At 46.5% G+C, this 22,043-nt stretch overlaps 1 pseudogene; it reads left to right on the top strand.

Moving 5' to 3' along the window:
- The first annotated feature begins 14,770 nt into the window (after nucleotides 1–14,770).
- The window catches only part of LOC144127619 (uncharacterized), an 88,402-nt pseudogene continuing 81,129 nt past the window's right edge, over nucleotides 14,771–22,043 (top strand).

Raw genomic sequence — 22,043 nt, 5'->3', positions numbered from 1 at the left:
CATTAAGGAATAAGCAGATTGGCTGAAATTGGTGCCCCAATTTTTTGTTGCGCAGTACAATGCAGAAAGAATGTGGTGCCAAGCAAAGCATCGACATTAACGAGGTGCTGTTTGCACTAACTTCTCCCTTTCTTACCCTTTATTTGCCGCTCTGTTTTATTTATAAATAAAAACCAAGTGAATTTATACCACTTGGCTTTCATAAAAAGCCGGAATTGAGTGTATTCATACCAAAGGTCCTGTTGGACGCCAAGGGGTAATGGATGCTAATGGACGCCGTAAGTTCTACAGAAGCGGAATCCAAGCGTATGCTTGGCAATATCTCCTAGCTTACTTTGCCTCTTATGTTCGCATGTATTCTTGCTCCCTAATTTTTCTGTTCCCTAATTCAGCGAACTATAGCTGGCCTAGCTACGGCTTTAAGTTAAGCTGTGACGTATCATCAGTACCTAATCACATATTGTTTGTCCTGTTACATGTTTAAACAACGATGCATGTAAAAACCAATCGGTGTGTTCGTACAGTCTTGGAGGCATGGGACTTCCATATGACGTAATTAAACTGCTCGCAAGCTTAAACTTGCGGGTAAATGTTTCCACAAAATAACCTGCGCAAATTTTCTTTGGTGAACGGACCTTCGATGCCCAGCGAACTTCCTGAACCCACGACGTTTTCGAAGGGAGGGTCACACGGTGTGAGCTTTTCCCGCCGAGTAGCAACACACAGGCAGAAAAGTGTTTTTACGTCGCGTTTGGGGCAGATAGCCTTCCCCGCTTGTATGTCATGAAGCCCAACCCAGCAACAATCTGACGGGTAGCTAGAAGCTAGTCGAATAAGTGGCACCAACCTTATGAAATGGGTAATTTGACGCCATCATATCTCAGCAGAATCATCTCATTGGCTCGGCCTTCAGAGCTACGGACAGACAAGATTTTGTTGCGAAAGCCAGGCAGCCAGCTCGACTCGTCGCGTGGTCGCTCTTCAGCTGTATACCGTGGCCCACGAACGACCTTGAGCCGCCGTCCCTAGCAAAGCCGCAGCCGCGCTCCAGCAGATGGCGCCGCCGTCGACGCCGCTCGCTCCACCAGATGTGCTCCGCTGGTGTAGAGGGAGAGGAGGGGTCGTCTCGTGGGGGTATATACATACATGGCGGAAAAAATACTGAGGAGAGAACATCCGGCGAGAGATTTGAAGCCTAGTTGCAAAAAGCAAAAATGCATTAAAAAGAAGAGAGTACGTCCCCCCCCCCCCTCGTGTCCACGCCCCGTGATAGCGGGCAGTGATATCTAGCGCCGCTGGGCGCGCGCATGCGCGAACTAGCGCGGCAGACTGACTGCAGATTAACTTCCTTGCTGAAGACGCCCGCCCCATGGGCCGCGCAGGCGCACGCACTAAAGCATACCAACACCAAAATACTAAGGACTGACTGGGAGAAGGGAGCGGCTTCACGAGCGCTTGCATTGCGAAAGCTGGCCGCTTGGCGTCGCGCTCCCCCTAAGTTCTTTTACTTCCATGTATATATATGCGCTTCGCCTCAGTGGATTCTAGTCGTTATGTAGAGCGCGAAAGAGAGGCAACAACAAAAGAAAGAAGCGAGGAAGAGACAACGCACTCAAGAGACGGCAGACGAACGCGTTGCACGACTCGAGAAGCTTCGTGATGAAGATGCGGCTAGAAGTCGTGCCACGTCCCGGAGTGACTATTCAACTGCGAAAGAGACCTGTTTGAGTTCTCGAGAGCGTCGAAATGAGACGCTGCGTAGACGATGTGCCGAGGAAACGAAGCTTTCGCAATTAAATTCGGGTTAACCAGACCTGAACCACAGCCAATTTTTGCTCAAGAAAACAGATGAGCGAACACACCTCATATGCTGTCATTTTCTCTATAGTAAAACAATTTCTTCATGCGTCGGTCTGACTTGAGTGCCTTTGCCAGCCCGCTTTTACTTGTGTTATGTCTGCTTCAATGCAATGAGTAATTACCAATTTCATCTGCAGCGATGGCGTAAATGTACAGCGTCCGCCTCGAATGCAACGAGACCAGGGTTCGAATCCTGGTGCCGCGCAATTCTCCAACTGGTAAAAAAAAAACTCCACGTGTCGACGGAATTGCATAAGCAGGCCTTGGGTGCGGCCTGATCACGGGGACCAGAACCGACAACGCACTCTCTCACCAGAACAGGATTTGGCCACCCTAGTGCAGTACATCGCCACTACCTTCCATAAACAAACCAATCAACCTTCGGACCTCAAACCCCAGCGCCTAGGCGGCGGTCAGACCTGTGACGCAGAGGTGGGTGCTAAGAATCTCTGGCTCCGGGCAAGCCTTCATTGGAATCTGAACCTGACAACGTTTGAATCATGTACAAGCGCAAAAAAACAAAGACAGAGAAGGACTGGACAACACGAGCGCTTACTTCCAACTGAAAATTTATTGACAAGCAAGTACATTAAATGCCGCTTGCTGCATGACGTCAAACCAATCAGAGAAGTGATGGAGCACGGATGTAGAGAAGAAGAAAGAGGACCCGATGTACGAGAAATGAAGCTCAAGAGCACGCACCTTTGGGCGAGTTGGTGCATTGCAATCACCAATTCCCCTAAAGGTCTGTGCTCCTGCCAACGTTGAACGCTAGAACCTTATCTAGTCAGGCTAGCGCAGCAGCACTGTTCGAAGAACTAGAGGGAATTAAATGGGATGTCATAGGGCTTAGTAAAGTTAGGAGGACCGGTGAGGCGTATACAGTACTAAAGGACGGGCACATACTGTGCTATCGTGGATTAGTGGATAGAAGAAAACTAGGTGCGGAATTCCTCATTAATCCCCTCATTTAAAACCCCTGTCGAAGGGGCATTTGAGGAATAAATAAATACATAGATATAGCTGGCAACGTAGAGGAGTTCTGTAGTATAAAAGAAAGGGTGGCAGCTATCGTAATTAGGCCTAATAATAGGTACAAGCTGAAGGTGGGACAGGCCTACGTAGCTACATCTAGTCATGATGACCAGACTGTTGAAAGCTTCTATGAAGACGTGGAACCGGCAATGAACAGAGTAAAAACACAGTACACTTTACTGGTGGGCGACTTCAATGCAAAAGTGGGCAAGAAGCAGGCTGGCTAGCACTTGGGAACGCAGTTTGTGAGTAGGCTTTTCCTCGCAACTGTGGTTCACCAGATTAACTCGTTTAGGCTGCAACAAGCCGCACACCCGTTGGAAAGCGAGACTGTTCTCAATGCTCGCGGAAGGAAAGGGGATTACTCTGAAATCTCGACAGTGCTGCTGAATGATGGAAGTCCTACGTTCTTACGTGGCTCCACGTACAGCAGCTGTCTTGACTTGGCTTTCGTCTCACGAAGCCTAGTCAGACGTGCAGGGTGGTTTGCGGAAATAGAGACGCACGGAAGCGACCATATCCCCACGTACATCAAGATCAGAGGATTGACCGCTTCGAAAACACAGGATACGATCCAAAGAGTGGACTGGCCTAAATTTCAGTCTATTATAGAAGAACACTGCGACGCCAATTCATCTTTCGACTTCGAAGAGGCAATCAAGAGCGTGGTGCAAGACACTATGTGTACTCTAACATGCTCCTCGAAACTTAATGATTTTGATGTGGAACTAGAACGACTACGAGCAATCCGACGACGTGCTGAACGAAGGTACCGACGTACGAAAACAATGGACGATCTACGGACCGCCAGGTGAACGCAAAAGAAGATACAGTGCCGGTTAGCCGGTTAGACAAGCTCGAATCGCAACGTTGGGCTGCCTTCTGTGAGTCGCTAGATCCACGCAAGCCTTTATCGCAACTATGGAGAACGGTGCGCGGGCTGCGGACACTTCCCGTACAGCGATTCCCATTCAAGGCGCTTGCCCTTTCTCAAAATAGATCGGAGATTGACGTGGCAGAGGATTTCTGCGCCAGATTATCCGGCCAACTCACAGCTACCAACATTCCATCGCCTTCGAGCAGCTACCCGCCACCACGTGATTTCCGGTTGGATCTACCATTCTCGATCCATGAACTTAAGGCAGCATTAGCTTTGTGTAGCCGCACATCAGCGCCAGGACCTGACGATATTTCCTACCGAGCTCTGTGTCACCTGGGGGAGCGAGCGAGAGTTCTTCTTGAGGTGTACAATGAATCTTGGAGAAATGGCACGCTACCAGCAACCTGGAAGACAAGTCGCCTTGTTCTACTGCTGAAGCGTGGCAAGTCGCCGTTGGAGCTCTCATCATATCGCCCGATCGCTTTGGCGAGCTGTGTGGGCAAAGTAATAGAGAGGATGGTCCTAGGACGCCTGGAGTTGTACTTGGAGTACCACAACACCTACCCAGATGCCATGGCGGGCTTCCGACGCGGTCGATCATCGATCGATAACGTCGTCGACCTGACCTACATTCAACATGAGAAATGCTGTAAGCGTCTCTGCGCATCCTTATTCCTCGATGTTAAAGGGGCGTATGACAACGTTACGCATGAAGCCATCCTCTCTGCTCTCGCAGAGGTAGGAGTGGGTGGTCGGATGTTTCAATGAATACGGAGTTATCTATCCATGCGATCCTTCTTTGTAAGCACCGAGGAAGGCCATACTTCTCTTCACTATAGCTACCGCGGCGTCCCCCAGGGCGGTGTACTTAGCCCCGTGTTATTTAATCTAACACTAATTGCTGTCCTTGAGCACGTGCCAACCACAGTCAGGCTATCTATGTACATTATGAAAAAACCTGGCGCTGCATATGGACATCTGCATATGGACATCTGCAGTAACACGCCTACAGTTGCGAGCGAGAATTCAGAGAGCCGCCACACAAACTGTTATCTACCTCCGTAATCGAGGCCTGGAAATTTCCTCCGAGAAATGCGCACTAGTGCCATTTACGCGCAAACCCATGGCAAACGACAGTGTAATGATAAATGGCCAAATAATACGACGGGTCCGATCGTTCAAGTTTCTAGGTGTCATAATCGACAGGGACTTGTCATGGAGCCCACACATATCATACGTGAAAAAACGTTAACAGGCATCTGCCACCTGTTCAAGTTTTTCGCTGGCAAGACCTGGGGAATGTCGCCTAGTGCCATGTTACAACTGTACAGGGTGCTTTTTCTAGGATTTCTGCGATACAGCTTGCCAGCAATAAACAACACAGGCAAAACGAATCTACGCACAATACAAAGTCTCCAGGGTCAAGGGCTCCGGATCTGTCTAGGCCTGCCTCAGAGTGCTTCAACAGTGGCTACGATAGCAATCGCTAGAGACCACCTTGTCAAGACCCACATTGAAATTGAAGTACTCAGGACCCATATAAGGCATCTAGCCAGGAATCCTCGTCACCATTTAGCCTCTCTACCTGCGGACAGGCCACACACATCTTTCAGCCAAACGATAACTGCATATGATGAATCATTGCCAGCTTGTTTCACTCCGGCTGCGAGACCTTCGATCCCTCCATGGTGCCTCGCTCAGCCAAAAATCAACCTCGCAATACCTGGTATCTCGAAAAAAGCTGATCTGTCATCACCAGCCCTTAAACAGCTCACGCTACTACATTTGTACGAGAACTACCGTGACTCAACGCAAATTTACACTGACAGATCTGTCCTTCCAAGCAGCTCCGCGGCGGCAATCGTCATTCCAGCGAAAGCTACAACAATCAAATTTAAGACGACCCACGCGATAACATCAACGGCAGCAGAGCTCGCAGCGCTCTTAACTGCCCTTCATCACATTGGTGATGAACCGCCACACAAATGGACAATATTCTGCGATTAGAAGGCGGCACTGCAGTCTCTACTGTCACCTCTACGACGCGGACAGCACGAACAACTAATCTTCCATATTACAGAGACGTTACACGATATAAGGGATGCCGGCCATGAAATAACGTTCCAGTGGCTTCCAAGTCACTGCGGGATTATCGGCAATGAACGGGCGGATCACGCTGCCCGCTCAGCCCATACCGAGGATCGCCACGTCCCAATACCTCTTTCAAGAACTGACGCGGCACGGAAGCTCCGCCTACTTGCTCGGCAGTGCACCGAGTCGCAATGAAATGAGCCGCATTTAAGAAATACGCGACTGTACTCACTTGATCCAACATTAAGTCTTCGAGCGCCATCACAGCTTCGCCGTAGAGACGCCACGCTTTTATATCGACTTTGGTTGGGTGTTGCCTTTACTAAAGCCTATGCCTTCCGCATAGGGATGGCCGACACCCCAACCTGTGACCACTGCGGCCATGAAGAATCAATTGGCCATATATTGTGCTCCTGCCCGCAGTACAGTCCACAGAGGGCATGCCTTAGCCACGAACTTGACCAACTGGAAGACCAACCGCTATCCGAAAAAAGAATTCTACAACATCGAAAGGACCTACCGTCGCAGAAGAAGGCCGTGCAAGCGCTTTTGCGCTTCTTACAATCTACCGGCCTGTGTGAAAGACTTTAACTGGAACGCCTTGTGTGTGTGTGTGTGTGTGTGTGTGTGTGTGTGTGTGTGTGTGTGTGTGTGTGTGTGTGTGTGTGTGTGTGTGTGTGTGTGTGTGTGTGTGTGTGTGTGTGTGTGTGTGTGTGTGTGTGTGTGTGTGTGTGTGTGTGTGTGTGTGTGTGTGTGTGTGTGTGTGTGTGTGTGTGTGTGTGTGTGTGTGTGTGTGTGTGTGTGTGTGTGTGTGTGTGTGTGTGTGTGTGTGTGTGTGTGTGTGTGTGTGTGTGTGTGTGTGTGTGTGTGTGTGTGTGTGTGTGTGTGTGTGTGTGTGTGTGTGTGTGTGTGTGTGTGTGTGTGTGTGTGTGTGTGTGTGTGTGTGTGTGTGTGTGTGTGTGTGTGTGTGTGTGTGTGTGTGTGTGTGTGTGTGTGTGTGTGTGTGTGTGTGTGTGTGTGTGTGTGTGTGTGTGTGTGTGTGTGTGTGTGTGTGTGTGTGTGTGTGTGTGTGTGTGTGTGTGTGTGTGTGTGTGTGTGTGTGTGTGTGTGTGTGTGTGTGTGTGTGTGTGTGTGTGTGTGTGTGTGTGTGTGTGTGTGTGTGTGTGTGTGTGTGTGTGTGTGTGTGTGTGTGTGTGTGTGTGTGTGTGTGTGTGTGTGTGTGTGTGTGTGTGTGTGTGTGTGTGTGTGTGTGTGTGTGTGTGTGTGTGTGTGTGTGTGTGTGTGTGTGTGTGTGTGTGTGTGTGTGTGTGTGTGTGCACGTTCCCTTTTTTTTTGCGTTTTCCTCTCTGTCATTTTCCTAACCCCTATCCCACATCCCCAGTGTAGGGTAGCATACCGGAGACTCACATCTGGCTAACCTCCCTGCGTTTCCTTTTCATTCTCTCTCTGTACAGTGTCGGTCGAATGACATTTATTACCCGAATTCTTCACGGACTGTGTTTTCTTTTCTCGAACCCTTGAATTGTTATGTTTTTCTTTCCCAATTTATTTATTGGGTGACGGTTAGTGAATTTACCTAATTGTTTATTGTCGCTACCGAGACGGGACTTAGGTTTTAAAACAAACTGTGTTAGCGGGATGCAGGGCAGATTACGTCGATTCACACTACGAGTCAGTCAAATGTCAATACGTTTTCTCCTTGCTTGTATCCTTCTTTATGTTTTTGTTCTTTGTTAATAAAAAGATAAACTTTCCGGGACATCGAGTCTGTAAGACACCAAACATCCTACAACCATCATCATCAACATATTTCCCTCTAAGATTCAGAGGGAAAATCAACTTGCGTAATGTGGATTCGGAATTTTCGTTTTAACAGATTATACATTTCAACGGGTTCTACCTATATTCCGCAGCGTAGGGAGAATGACCGCTTCGCACTTATAGCTTTTAGGGGACATAGCCGTTGCGCTAAATAACAGGGACGAAAAGAGAGAAGCAGCTCGGAAGAGAGGCGGATCGGGCTAGTTGGCGCATTTTTGGCCACGTTTGCACGTCTGAAGAATACAACACAAGCGCTAGTGTGTGTTGTCTTGTCTTATGCCCTCTACGTCCACTATGTTCTCTAAATCTACTCTCCAACTATGCCTTACAGCTTTGACAGCACTGCTAAGATAAAGTTGTTACGAACTAAAATGATGTCATTGGCTGCAGTAGGATAAAACACAACACGTACAGTATCTAGAGCCAAACGGCACTTCAGTACTTGCATTGCTGTTTCGCTGGTTCATCTTGCTCACTTGCTGAAGCATCCCCGACACTGGTGTTAGACCGGGAAGGAAAGTTTAACTTTAAGCAGGGCCGCACATAGGTGCATGGTGTTTTTTCGGCCTGTAGTGTAAGGACAGCTCAGTGAGCTATGGAAAGAAAAAATTATAGGTGTAACGTTAAGAGACCGGAATCAAGAGGAATAAATGGCCCGTGGCAGGGCATGTACTACAAATGCAGGATAACCGCTGGTGCTTAAGGGTAACAGAGTGGATTCTAAGAGAAGGCAAGCGTAGCAGTGGCGGCAGAAAGTGAGGTAAGCGGATGAGATTAAGAGGTTTGCGAGGATACGATGACCGCAGCTGGAAAAGGACTGGGCAAATTGGAGATATCTGGGAGAAGCGCACGCCCAGCAGTGGGCGTAGCAAGGCTGATTAGGATGATGATGATGATGAAGAATCAAACAATGGCGTGATGCCAGTCAAACAAGGTTGTAGTTGTGGCCGTACATGAAAGATAAATTCCTAATCAATTACAAGCGATGAATTCAACTTCCAAAGCTCAAACCATCGTCTAAATTTGCAATGATCATATCCCCAAAGTCGAATAAGCACCACACAAATGAAACCTGTGCAGTTTCACCCTTATGTAGGCAGTAAATGACTAAACAAAATGTATAAATCCTATCCAGTTAGGTAAAATGCATAACTGCTATCTACTCCTGCCAGAGCTTCCACAGACACCTAACTGCTTTTGCGACTGTAGATCGTGCAATATTTCAGGTCCTAAATGACCTGCGCGGAAACAGACGACGACACGAGAAGAAAAAACACTGACGACAGGACGGGCGCTGATTACCCTCTTCTTCGTAAAAAAGGAAGCCTCCCTCTACTGACAGGTGGTCGCAGCCACAAGGTTGACCAGTGTGATGGCACAATTGTGGTTAAGTGGACGGCATAGAGGAGAGCCCAATGTGGAAGAAGTACGTTCAATCAAAACTGCAAATTGCCGATATGGTGGGACATGATTCGAAATGACCAGCGCGGAAGCAGACGAGGACACAAAAAAAAAACACTCACGGCGGGACGGGTGCTGGCTAACCTCTTCCTCAAAACAAAAGTGTCAGTGATTATTCTTCTCGTGTCCTCGTCTGTTTCCGCGCTGGTCATTTCGAATCATGTCCCACCAACTAGCCCAATCAGAAATTTTGATTGAAAGTATTTGTTCTACATTTGGCTCTTTTCTATGCCGCCCACCCAAGCAAAATTCTGCCATCACACTGGTCAACCTTGTGGCTGCGACCACCTGTCAGTCGAGCGTGGTTTCCTTTGTTTGAAGAAGAGGATGGTCAGCGCCCTTCCTGTCGTCAGTGTTTTTTCTTCTCGTGTCCTTGTCTGTTTCGGCGTTGTTCATTTCGAATCATGCCCCACTAACTCGCCCAATCGGCAATTTGGGTTGAAATATTTCAGGATTTATGATTGATGAGGTCCTCTGTTATAAACTCTAATTAGGCGCGTAATGAAGAATGTGTTCAATAACGAACTTGCTTTAAAGTTATCGGGGTCCAGAGGAAAGGGCAAGCTTCCACTAAACTCATTCTAATTTGCCAAGTGCATTGAAGTCGAGAGTTCGATAAAAACTCGTCTGGTCGGGGACAAACATGTTGACGAAAAAGAAGGAGCGCCGACAAAAGAAAACAAAAAACATAAACAGACGTTTCGGCTCCCATACGGGAGCCTTGTTCACAATGAAATGAAGCAAGCAGCTCAGTGGCATTACATATGCTTGAAAAGAGGGAGCAGGGAGCGTGCGTAGATTGGGTTAAGATCTCCATCGTTGCGGTTGAGGGTGTGACTAGTAGTTTGGATGGTTAATGATTCCAAGTGCAGGCGAGGGTATAGCTTCTTTTCGGTTGAAAGCACGAGTGCCCGACCCCAGTCGATGCCATGGCCTGTAGATACTGCGTGCTCGGCGATAGCATTTGAGTCCACTTTTTTGTTGCGTACATCGTTACTATGTTCTTTTAGCCGCCTCTCGAAATTTCCGGTTTCGCCAATGTATGCGTAGTCACAGTCGGAACAAGGAACCTTGTACACTACGCCTGGATATTTTTCTTTGGAAGGGGGTCTTTGACATTTACCAACGCATGGCGCAGTTTTCTTGTCGGAACATGGGCGATATGAAAACCAAAGGTGCGCATGATGCGTGCTAAAGCCTCGCTTAGTCCGGGAGCATAGGGCACGGCAGCACGTTTCAAGGGTGGCAGAGGAGTATCGCTTGCTGGGCGACATAACTGTTTTTCCACGGATTGCACAAATGAGGTCGGGTAGTTGTTGCTTGAACGTTCTTGTCGTATAGTTTGAAAATCAATGGTCTGGTCTTCAAGGGAGCTGCAGATGCGTTGCGATCGTTTGAACAAGGACATAGCGACTGATTTCTTCTGTGTAGCAGGGTGAACCGAATTAAAGTTAAGGTGTCTTCCGGTGTGGGTCGGTTTTCTATAAACGCTGAAACTGAGCTTATTGCTGTCCCGCCTTATCAATACATCCAGAAAGGGCAACGCACCATTCGCTTCTTCTTCGGTAGTGAAGTCTATTGCTCGTTCTATAGAATTCAAATATTGCGAGAAGGCGGCTAAGTCAGAATTATGAATCAGGCAAAAGCAGTCGTCAACATATCTCAGGAAAATTCTAGGAGGTGATGCAAACGTTTCAAGGGCACGGCGCTCGACGGATTCCATACAGAGGTTAGCGACGGTCACTGATGTAGAGGCACCCATTGGTGTGCCCTGAAGTTGACGGTAAAAGCGTCCTTGAAAGACGAAATAAGTATTATCCAGGCAGAACTGCAGAAGTCTACGGAGATCCAGAACTTCAATGGGGGTTCGTTTAGGTAGAGACTTGTCAGCTTCGAGAGCAGCAGAGCAGACTTGTACGGCCAGGTCGACAGGAACGCATGTGAAAAGCGACTTGACGTCAAACGAGACCATGAGCTCGTCATCGTCCGGTGCTATGTCGCTTACCTTCTTGATGAAATCAGTCGAGTTGCGAACGTGCGTTGAGCCAAGGCCGACAAGAGGGGAGAGGATACGATGGAGGTAGCTGGATAGACTGTGAAGAGGGGACCGACTGTAGTCTACGATGGGGCGCATGGGCATACTAGGTTTGTGCACCTTCGGTAGACCGTAGAGAGCAGGGGATGAGCCGTTGGTGCACAGCAGAGTGAAGTAGAGTGGCTTGTAGGTCGGGGGAACGAAACGAAAGACGTCTGAAAGAAGTTTCTGCAAGTCGCGCTGAACTTTCGAGGTTGGGTCCTTGTTAAGACGGGAGTAGGTGCTTTCATCTTCCAGGAGGCTTTCCATTCTGCTTATGTAGTCAGTTCGGTTCAAGAGAACTGTGCTGTTTCGTTTATCAGCGGGGAGTATAACGAGATCTTTGTTGTCTCGTAGGCTCTTCACGGTTTTTTGCTGTTCTGTGGTAAGCGGGGACAGGTGTTGTCCTGGGCGATACTTGGAGAGGACGCTGACTGCGCGAGTCCTTGCTTCATCGCGGCGCGACACTTCCACCTGGTAAACCGCGTTTTCCACAGCACACACAAGTTTTTTGGGGTCAAGAGTAGGTCCAGTGTTGAAATTGATGCCAAGGTTTAAAACAGAAATTTCAGCGCTGCTAGGTTTGTACGAGGAGAAGTTTTTGACGACGGTTGTGGGCGTAGCTTTTTCAGTTTATGCAGCTATGCATCACCTCCTAGAATTTTCCTGAGATATGTTGACGACTGCTTTTGCCTGATTCGTAATTCTGACTTAGCCGCCTTCTCGCACAATTTGAATTTTATAGAACGAGCAATAGACTTCACTACCGAAGAAGAAGCGAATGGCGCGTTGCCCTTTCTGGATGTATTGATAAGGCGGGACAGCAATAAGCTCAGTTTCAGCGTTTATAGAAAACCGACCCACACCGGAAGATACCTTAACTTTAATTCGGTTCACCCTGCTACACAGAAGAAATCAGTCGCTATGTCCTTGTTCAAACGATCGCAACGCATCTGCAGCTCCCTTGAAGACCAAACCATTGATTTTAAAACTATACGACAAGAACTTTCAAGCAACAACTACCCGACCTCATTTGTGCAATCCGTGGAAAAACAGTTATGTCGCCCAGCAAGCGATACTCCTCTGTCACCCTTGAAACGTGCTGCCGTGCCCTATGCTGCCGGACTAAGCGAGGCTTTAGCACGCATCATGCGAACCTTCGGTGTTCATATCGCCCACGTTCCGACAAGAAAACTGCGCCATGCGTTGGTAAATGTCAAAGACCCCCTTCCCAAAGAAAAATATCCAGGCGTAGTGTACAAGGTTCCTTGTTCTGACTTTGACTACGCATACATTGGCGAAACCGGAAATTTCGAGAGGCGGCTAAAAGAACATAGTAACGATGTACGCAACAAAAAAGTGGACTCAAATGCTATCGCCGAGCACGCAGTATCTACAGGCCATGACATCGACTGGGGTCGGGCACACGTGCTTTCAACCGAAAAGAAGCTATACCCTCGCCTGCACTTGGAATCATTAATCATCCAAACTACTAGTCACACCCTCAACCGCAACGATGGAAATCTTGACCCAATCTACGCACGCTCCCTGCGCCCTCTTTTCAAGCATATGTAATGCCACTGAGCTGCTTGCTTCATTTCATTGTGAACAAGGCTCCCCTACGGGAGCCGAAACGTCTGTTTATGTTTTTTTTTTTGGTCGGCGCTCCTTCTTCTTCGTCAACCTGCCAAGTGCATTATTGGTGAGTAATGACTGAACAATTTCCTTATATTTACAGCTTTGTGTCTTTCTCGCTGTCAGTTTCTGAAGAAACCACGCAAGTTTTCTTTGTAGCCACACGAACGCGAATAATGAGTAACATCTGCACTGATTAAAATCTACTCCACCTCTCTCAATAGACGAATCCTGCCAACTGCCGACTGTCACGGTTTGCTTAATGGTAGTAACTGCCTTGGGTGAAAGCAAAATTTTCAACAGCGAGGTGTTTAAGAAATCTCTATAGCTGCATTTAGGTAGCTGTGAATAAGTAATTACAAATCTATTTCGCCTTTTAGGGTCCATGCTCAAGCACTGAACTGACAACTGAAATCGTCTGCTGTAATTTATTTAGTTTCAGAACAAGTAACCATGTTCCGTTACGCTAATATGCATTGCCACTTTCAAAAGATTTTTAACTAGTACCTGCAAAGGCACTGCACGGCTCTTTACTGCTTGTAGGAAGTATAAATGTAATTTTTGGTGGCAGCATGTTCTCTACTGTCCTGGCCGGGGTCGAATGCTGGAAAGCATTCATATGCTTTTCACTGTTTTGCCCTTTGCTGCATAAATTTTTTTTCGGGATTTCAAGTAGGTATTCTGTAACAGGTGATTGCAAAGGTCAGAAAACGCTTGGTTTATTTTCAGTCAGACTCACTTGAGAATTGTCGTGCTTGCGTGAAATCGAATTGAGAAAAGTTTTACCAGCACATGCTTCAGATATGACAAAAAAGGCAGAACCCTTCTTGTAGTGATGTGTACAGTAGATTGCAATTATGTTCCGGTCAGCATAAACAGCACACAATTCTGTATGCCTAGTCTGCTCATTGTTTAAAAGATGCGATCGAGGCCTCTGAAAAGTGAGAAGCCTTTGCAGTAGAGGTAGTCATCAGGGACTTCTTGCGGCATGCACCTGCACGGCGCCGCTCATCAAACAAGCCACGCCCACCTTAGGAGGATTGTTGCATGACATTTGATGTATTGTTTGCGCTTACTTTTGCACACACAACTTTCCTTAATTGCAGAATAATAATATATGTTTATGATTTCTGAATACATTGTCTGTACATATCAAGTAGGACTTCAAAAAAATTTCAAATTTTGCTGCTGGGATCCTTCTGCTGGTAGCAAGGCTACTGACTTGGTAGGAATTTTGACCACACCTAAATGAGATGGCACCCGGGTGGTGCTTACTTAATTCACACTAAGATTTTAATGTAGTGCGCACTGCTCCTCTCTCAGCATAGCTATGCAAGTTGATCCCGTGAGCAGGTTGTTTTAACGCTATAGCGTTAAAGACCCCGTGTGGCAAAAAAGTCGGTGCCGTCGTCGGCGGCGTTGGCCGTGAGCGAAAACTCCTAGAAACATTAATAAATAAAACTGAGTAGGAGATTAGTCGAGTTGCGGAATCGAGTTGCGGAATCGAGTTGCAGAATCGAGTTGCGGAACCTTTCCGCGAACCTGTTGGTCTTGTTTTCGCATAAAATGCCGCTCCAGTTGGGTCGAAAGTCGCCAACAACGGGACCCGTACCGTCCCGGCCTCCCCTTCTTGCGCGGACTTCCTTGTTTACTCCGCGCCGTCACGGGCATAACAATTACCCCCTGAACAGCTTTCAGGCCTGCGCCCAAAATTTTGACGTCACATCCGGCAGGCTGACACTTGCAGAAGCCGCATCGCCAGAGACATATGATTTTAGTCCCTGCTGTTCTTTCTTTCACGCTCCCTGCGCCGCACGGGCCGGTTGGTTGCAGCGGCGTGGTCGCGTTTGTCTTCTCTCGTCGTTGTTTTGCGGCAATTTTGCTTCGGTGTGCGATGTGCAGTGGATACTAAAATGCCGAACAAGTGTTGTGTGCCCGGGTGCACCGGCAATTACGATACGGGCAGGAAGATACAAGTGTTTTCTTTCCCAAAAGACGACGACACTTTCAAGAAGTAGTTACGCGCCATTCCAAGGAAGGACTTCGGGCCCACTTCGTGCACTAAGGTAAGAAATGTTTATGGTTCTGTTATGTGCTCCTGGTTGCTTTTACTTAATCAGCACGTTTATTGTGATACTTCCGAAGCCTAGATAGATTGATTGTGGCCACATTTCTTTGCTGCAAACACGCTTATAGACAAAGGGGCTAGCATTAGGTTATTTTAATAAGTGGATTCTGAGGTGTTTACGAAACGTTTCTACGTTTGTGCAGGTTTGCGCCGATCATTTCGGCGCTTCATGCATCGAGACGACGACATCGTACACGGATCCAAGAAGAGGAAATGTTCTTACAGTTCGATTGCCAGTACCGCGGTTGCGTCATGGATCGGTGCCTACCGCATTTCCCAACTGCCCTTCGTGCCTTACAGCACCAGACAACAGCCAGAGAGAAGCACCTGATGCCAATAGGAGCCGACTAGAAGCTTCCCAACTCGCCCTCGCGGTCAAAGGATCACTGGCGTCATATGAAGCGGAGCAGAAGAGAGACGAATTTTCGTCACTCGAAGAACTAAAGGCGCGCCTGCAAGTGGCCTCAGTGTAAGTGCAGTGGACTGTGATTCATAAAGAAAAGAGTACGATGTTTTTGAACATCACCAACGATCGTGAACCTTGGTTGAAGGCGTCATTGACAGTGTTCGAAAACCTCCGAGTCTCAGCCTGCTACCAAGGATCCGCGATCATGAATCTTGGTAGCGCTGTTGTACCAGACTCGGTTTGCAAAGTAAGCCCCTTGTTGGTAATTTTGAACAACCTGTGCATGCTGTCTGACGAGTCTGGTGAGCGTTGTAGTTCTCGCCACCTGTCGCTTTCAGTAAATTCCCTTCTAGACAAATTGGAAGCACGCAATAATGAAAACAAGAAAGGGGCTGTGAACTTTTAAAGGAACAGCTAACACTGCTTTCTGCAGAGCGTATTCAGCACAGCACACAGGTAATGGTGTTTGCATGGATTCTCCACACAATATCGCCGCATGCCTACAAGTATTTGAGAAAAACAAGTACACTAGCCTTGCCCCATCCGACCACTATTAGAATAGTGTGCTCATCTGTACAAATGGGCCCAGAAATTGATTCTTGTGATGCAACTTTTCTTCAGTATATTTCCCAGTGATTTACACATCTGCAGCCACATGAAAAGACAGTGACGTTGATGCTTGACGAAATTCATATCAAGCCTTGTTTTGATTATACGGGGGGCAGCATATGTGGTGCTGCAGTGAATTCCAGCGAGGCAGCCACGTCTGTACACGTGTTTATGATACAAAGTCTGCTGAGCGCATTCAAGGAGGTAGCACCCATTCTTCCGGTAAAAACCATACAGGGCGACAAACTTCATGCCATACTGAAGAAGGTGATCATACGCTTAGAAGATATTGGGTACAGGGTAATAGCCGTTGTTTGTGACAATAAATCTCTAAACAGAAAGGTAATGAAGATGTTTCTGCCAAAGCCAATGCTTCGTCATGTTTATCCACATCCTGCAGATCCAGATCGGCCATTATTTTATGTGGTAGATGCTGTATAACTTTTGAAGTGTATCAGAAACAATTGGCTGAATCAGAAAAATGCGGGACTTGCTTTTTCTATCAGTGCGTTGAGCTTTCAAACAATGATGTTCGTCCTGAATGCAAAATGACTGCCTCAGTCAATAATTCGAGAGATTTACATAAAGAGGAGTCATCTCTACTGATAAAGTCTGGGTATGGCTTGACATCCAAGGTATTAATCCGAGCAACTTGGAACGGCAATATGTGAAGCTGGTAATGGAGGTTTTTAATCCGCACGTAGCTACAGCCCTGGCAGCTCGCAGTGGTGAAGCTGATTTTCAACATGCGGCAGCAACAGCAGAATTTCACCAAAATCATTCTTCGCTGGTGGAGTATTGTCAACGTAAAAACGGCAAAAAAAGGCTTCCATCATCGTACTGTTTACGAAGAACCATGTCTTGCAGTAGAGATCACTCAAAAGTAGTTTTTCTGAATGGTTTCATTACCTGGCTTGATGTCTGAAAATTTTATGGGCATAACACTGGGGTACTTACCCAGGACACATTGAGTGCCCTAAGGCTATCTGCTCAATCCCTACTGGCATTGGCAAAGTATTGCATAAGTGAAGTTTATTTTAAGTACGTCCTACTTGGGAAAGTTCAAACGGATCCTCTCGACAGTCGTTTTGGACAGTACCGGCAAATGGCTGGTGGGCAGTGCCGCATATCTGTTCGACAGCTTTGTGACACAGAGGGCAGGATTCGCCTTCAAAATGCTCTGCCAAAGAAGAGCACTGATGACTTCAGGAACATCGAAGAGACAGTGTCAGAAATGTAAGAACCTCCTTTAGTGTTCAAGTTGTAGACGCTGACCTTGATGCACTCAGAGAACGAATGCCAGTTATTGGTTATGTTGGCGGGTATTGTGCGCATGCTACAATGAAAGTTTTAAAGTGTAAAAGTTGCCGAGCACACTTGTTTGTTCCCGGAAGTGAGACGGAAATGGAAGAAGACACCCATTCCTTAATCGCACTACTGGACCGAGGTGGACTCCAGTTTCTCTCTGCCCTTGTGATTACAATAGTCATGTACACGGAGGTTGTAGTTACGAAGCTTACGGCGCTCGGCTGCCGGCCCGAAAGACGCGGGTTCGATCCCGGCCGCGGCGGTCGCATTTCGATGGAGGCGAAATTCTAGAGGCCCGTGTACTGTGCGATGTCAGTGCACGTTAAAGAACCCCAGGTGGTCAAAATTTCCGGAGCCCTTCACTACGGCGTCTCTCATAGCCTGAGTCGCTTTGGGACGTTAAATCCCCATAAACCAAACCAAACAATTTCTCCATGGGCCCAACCAAAGCAATGTCGCTCGGCAACTGACGCTCAACTCTCTATCGAGGCTTGAGGACATAGATGCATGTGAAAATGGGCATGCCTACGAGCTCCTTGTCTCGCTTGTTGCAAACTGTGCAGCAAGAATAATGCTTAGCAACTTATGCAAACAAAGGAACGATCAACTTCATATTATAAAAGAACAGAATGCAAAAATCAGAAAAGCCCAAATCTTGCTTGAAAAGTAATTTTCCAAAACTTGTACACCGCACATTTAATTACTTTTAATTGCACTGCAGGAGTTTCATTGCAGCTTCCTCATGTGATTTCTTTGGCGAACTTCTGCTTGTTGTAGTTCAATGAGCATTCTTTTGTTTGCATCATGCATGCTTTCTAGCGCAGAGTTTAAATGACAGTTCCTTGTTTTTAATCTGAAATTTTAAAGTATTTTGGCAATGAAGTGCAATGTTGTTTTTTTACTGAGCTGAACCTCAGACAGTGCCTGCTGTGGTAGGTGAATGAGTTATTTGTCACACCTTTTGTCTGTATGTGCTCTTCTTGTGCAGTGTCTATTCTTGTACAATTGTTCCAGTGTCTATTATGTATTATTGTATTAGTCAATGTGGAAGACTGGGCGAGTTGGTAGGTAGTCATTCTAGAAAAAACAGCGCACACAGGACAGGGACCAAGGGAAGAACCGACGACACGAGCGCTGGCACCGACGACGGCAGCGCTCGTGTCGTCGGTTCTTCCCTTGGTCCCTGTCCTGTGTGCGCCGTTTTTTCTAGAATTGTATTAGTGTCTATATTATTGTGCAATGCAGTTTGCGCAGCGGATTACTTGTGCATTCCTGTACCTGCAGCAGTGAAATAAGTGCTTCTTATTTATTATAACCTTGTCGACAGTTTAGTCACAAGTGTGTTTAATGTACTGTGGTTTCTTTGCATGTCTTCGACTCTACAAAGTAATATGTTGGGATTTATGCTATTGAATGGCGGCCACCTACTCTGAAAAATTGATAAAATAATATTTTCTTCTAACCTACAGTTAAGATGCGAGTATGGTTTTCGTTTTCTACCTCTTGGCATTCCAATGTGCTATGTTCTGCTTCCTCTCATTCATCTGAAACTCGTACCGTGCCACAGGGCCTACTTTAATGTACAGATTGGTATCGGAACTGTGTGTATCTCTTATCGGTGCAACAACTTGTTTCGGCTGTCAGTTGTTTACAATTTTATAGCACGCAGTATAAAAAGCAACATCCGTCTACATTACAGTGCAATATCATTTTCTGTCTGTCATGTATTTTGGCCGCGAACGATGTGTAGTCGAAAATATTTTTAAATATGCCTACAGACATAGTCTGCTGTGATAAATAAATATGCATAATTCTGTCCGTAAAATTAATTATTTGTCTTTGCCCTGATAAATTGCGCGGGCCTGGCGGTCGACGAGCCTGTCTGTGGCATCAGTTCCCGCGAAGCGAGCGCGCCGCAATCGCTCGCGGCCCTCAACCGGCGCCCAGTGTCGTCGTTGACGCCGCGTCACGTGACGCGCAGGCCTGAAAGCTGTTCAGGGGGTAATGGCATAACCCGCCGGGAAGAACCCTAACCAGATGCAGCTGTCGGCATGTGTGCGTTGCCAAGGGGTTGTCAAGGCTTCGGGAATGAAGGAGATACGGCTAGGTAGGAGCCGAGTGACCATAAAACGCATTATTCTCGTAACGACTGTCTTCTCCTCTTTCAAGGGCTTCTGTGAACAACTTGAGTGATCGTCTCGTCGGCATATGTTTGTCGCGCGTGCGAGGAAGAAAGCAGATGACAATGTTAGGATGGTGCCAACAATGGATGGTGCCAACAGTACGCCTAAACTCCGGGCAAGAACGTTTGCAATTCACACTCCCTTCCCCTCTGAACGCTTATACATCTGCATATTTTGACTTATTCACCTGTACTCATAAGGTATTGCGTAGGATGTATATAGAAGGTAGCTACGAACAATTTTCATCCTCAGCTGTGCCAAAATAAGTCTTTGCTTCTGTATCTCATATTTTATGTATGAGAGTGTGATATGTAATAACAATCTTTTTATCCCTGTGTTTACTCAGTACGCTTGAAGTGCTCTTGCGATGTATAGCATTACATTTTTGTTCTTTTGTTTTGTTTTATACGACACAAGAAATTGAGTCGTTGTTTGTCTTCTGCTGTTGCCTGTAAAAATGGGGGCTGCGGCTTTTTCAAGCTGTATTTTTTACAGCTTTTTCTGCAGCTCCTCTGTCCATATACCTTTGAGGCAGAAATAGATTTATTATTATTATTTATTATTATGTCGATTTTTCAAAAGCATTTGACTTGCTCAACCATAATCTGCTTCTACAAAAACTAGAACACTACGGAATTAGGGGAGCCACTTTGTCTCTGCTAAAATCATACTAAACTCATCGCAGACAAATGGTTGCTCACAATAACAAGTTGTCGAGCCTTGAGCCACTTCTCTCTTGTGTTCCCCAGGGCAGCATAATGGGGCCTTTATTATTCCTTGTTTACATCAATGACATCTTTTTCACCCCTGCCGTTGACCTTGTGGGCTTTGCTGACAATATTACAGCACTATTCTCAGGTAGCACAGAAGCCGATTTATTATCGCGAGCCAATAAGTTCCTGGAGTATCTTCACGAGTGGTCAAGAAATAAGAATCTGAAAGTGAGTTCTGACAAGACGAAGGCCGTTTTATTCCGAACAAGAAACAAAACTGTTCACGCCAATTTCACGCTATCACTAGGAGGCAAAACAGTTGCAATCGTGCCAAACACAAAATGCTTAGGAGTAATCTTCTCAGAGTGTCTCATCTGGGACGAGCAGGTTAATCATGTTCGGAAGCAACTAAATCAATTCAACGGTCTTATTTGCCAACGTAGGGACACACTTCCGTCTCAAGTGAAGGTCTTAATTATCAAGCGCTCTTTCGCCCATCACTGACATACTGTCTCACAGTTTGGGGAACGACGACCCAGCACAACATATCCAAACTAATAACAGCACAAAAGCGGGCAATTAGACTAATAGCAAACGTATCGTGGCATACCCACACACATCCATACTTCATTAAATTTGGCATTCTAAAGATCACTTCTTTGTTTCCTTTCAGATTGCTATCAATGTACAAAACTGCGGTTATTACTAACGATGAAACCACTCTCTCGCTTCTAAAAATATCTCGCTATTCAACGGTGTATGATACCCGCTCTCATTTTCCTTGGTCATTGCCTCTTTGTCGCACCAAATACGGTATGCAATCATTGTCTTTTATTCATTCAAAATGCCAGAACATTATAGAAAAAAACAACATATCGCTAAGAGATATCACAGTGAAGAGCCTGAAAACCGTCTTGTACCTTTTTGAAGACGCTTAGCTTGAAATTCCTCTGAACTGTAGATCAGATTATAACATGGGTAAATTCTGCTTATGTTGTACACTTGCATGATGTGATGCTTTTGTTTTGTAGTATTTACATTGATTTTTGTTTTGATCGTGATGCTAAATGTTGAAATGTTGTATTTAATTCATATTGATACTTTCGTTTTTGTTTCAACTGCCTCACCTGTAGCTGTCTTGTGAAAAACTGAGGCAATACGCTGCCTCGGAAGTGTGGGCATAGGGTGCCTCTCAAGCTGCATTCAAGCAGCTTTTCCCCCTGCGTCCTCTGTCTCCCAGTGATACCTGTACCACTGAGAGCCAGAAATAAACTTCAACTTCAAGTAGCAACGGCCGTGCCGTGGGTATAGCGTGGGAAAGGGTGGTCGCGTTTGGGCTCTTTGTGCTTTTGATTGCAACCTCTCTTTTCCCAAATGTTTAATCAGTACTCTTTCCGCAATCTGTGATTAGTTGGCGGAAACCTTATTTTCCTTTCCCTCACCAGTTATTGGGGGGGTGTGTCGCTTGTAATCTTATTGGTGGCTGTCCCCGCTAAGGACGGGGACAGAGGGTTCAAAAACAAGCGCGATGGGTCGAACGAGGGCTGAATTCGTCTGATCAGCGGTTTTGTCATGTTGTAAATAGTTTTCTCCTTGCTTTGCTCCTTCTTGTTTTATTTATGTTGTAAATACATAATTAACCTTCTCCTTTCTTCGAGTAACGTGAATGTTTACGAGTTAGAACCACCAAGTCATCGAGAAACCTCTATTTCATCATCAACAAGGTGTTTCCTCTCATCCCAACCTGAAGGGGGAAACTCACCTCAGGGCCTGCGGAGTGCGAGACGAGCACGCTAACCACTTCGACACGCCAGTTCGATGGTTTAGAATGAACAAAGG

Source organism: Amblyomma americanum, chromosome 4, assembly GCF_052857255.1.
Source record: "Amblyomma americanum isolate KBUSLIRL-KWMA chromosome 4, ASM5285725v1, whole genome shotgun sequence".
Lineage (NCBI taxonomy): Eukaryota > Metazoa > Arthropoda > Arachnida > Ixodida > Ixodidae > Amblyomma > Amblyomma americanum.
The sequence above is the reverse complement of the archived record's forward strand: the minus strand, read 5'-3'. Positions and strand labels throughout refer to the sequence as shown.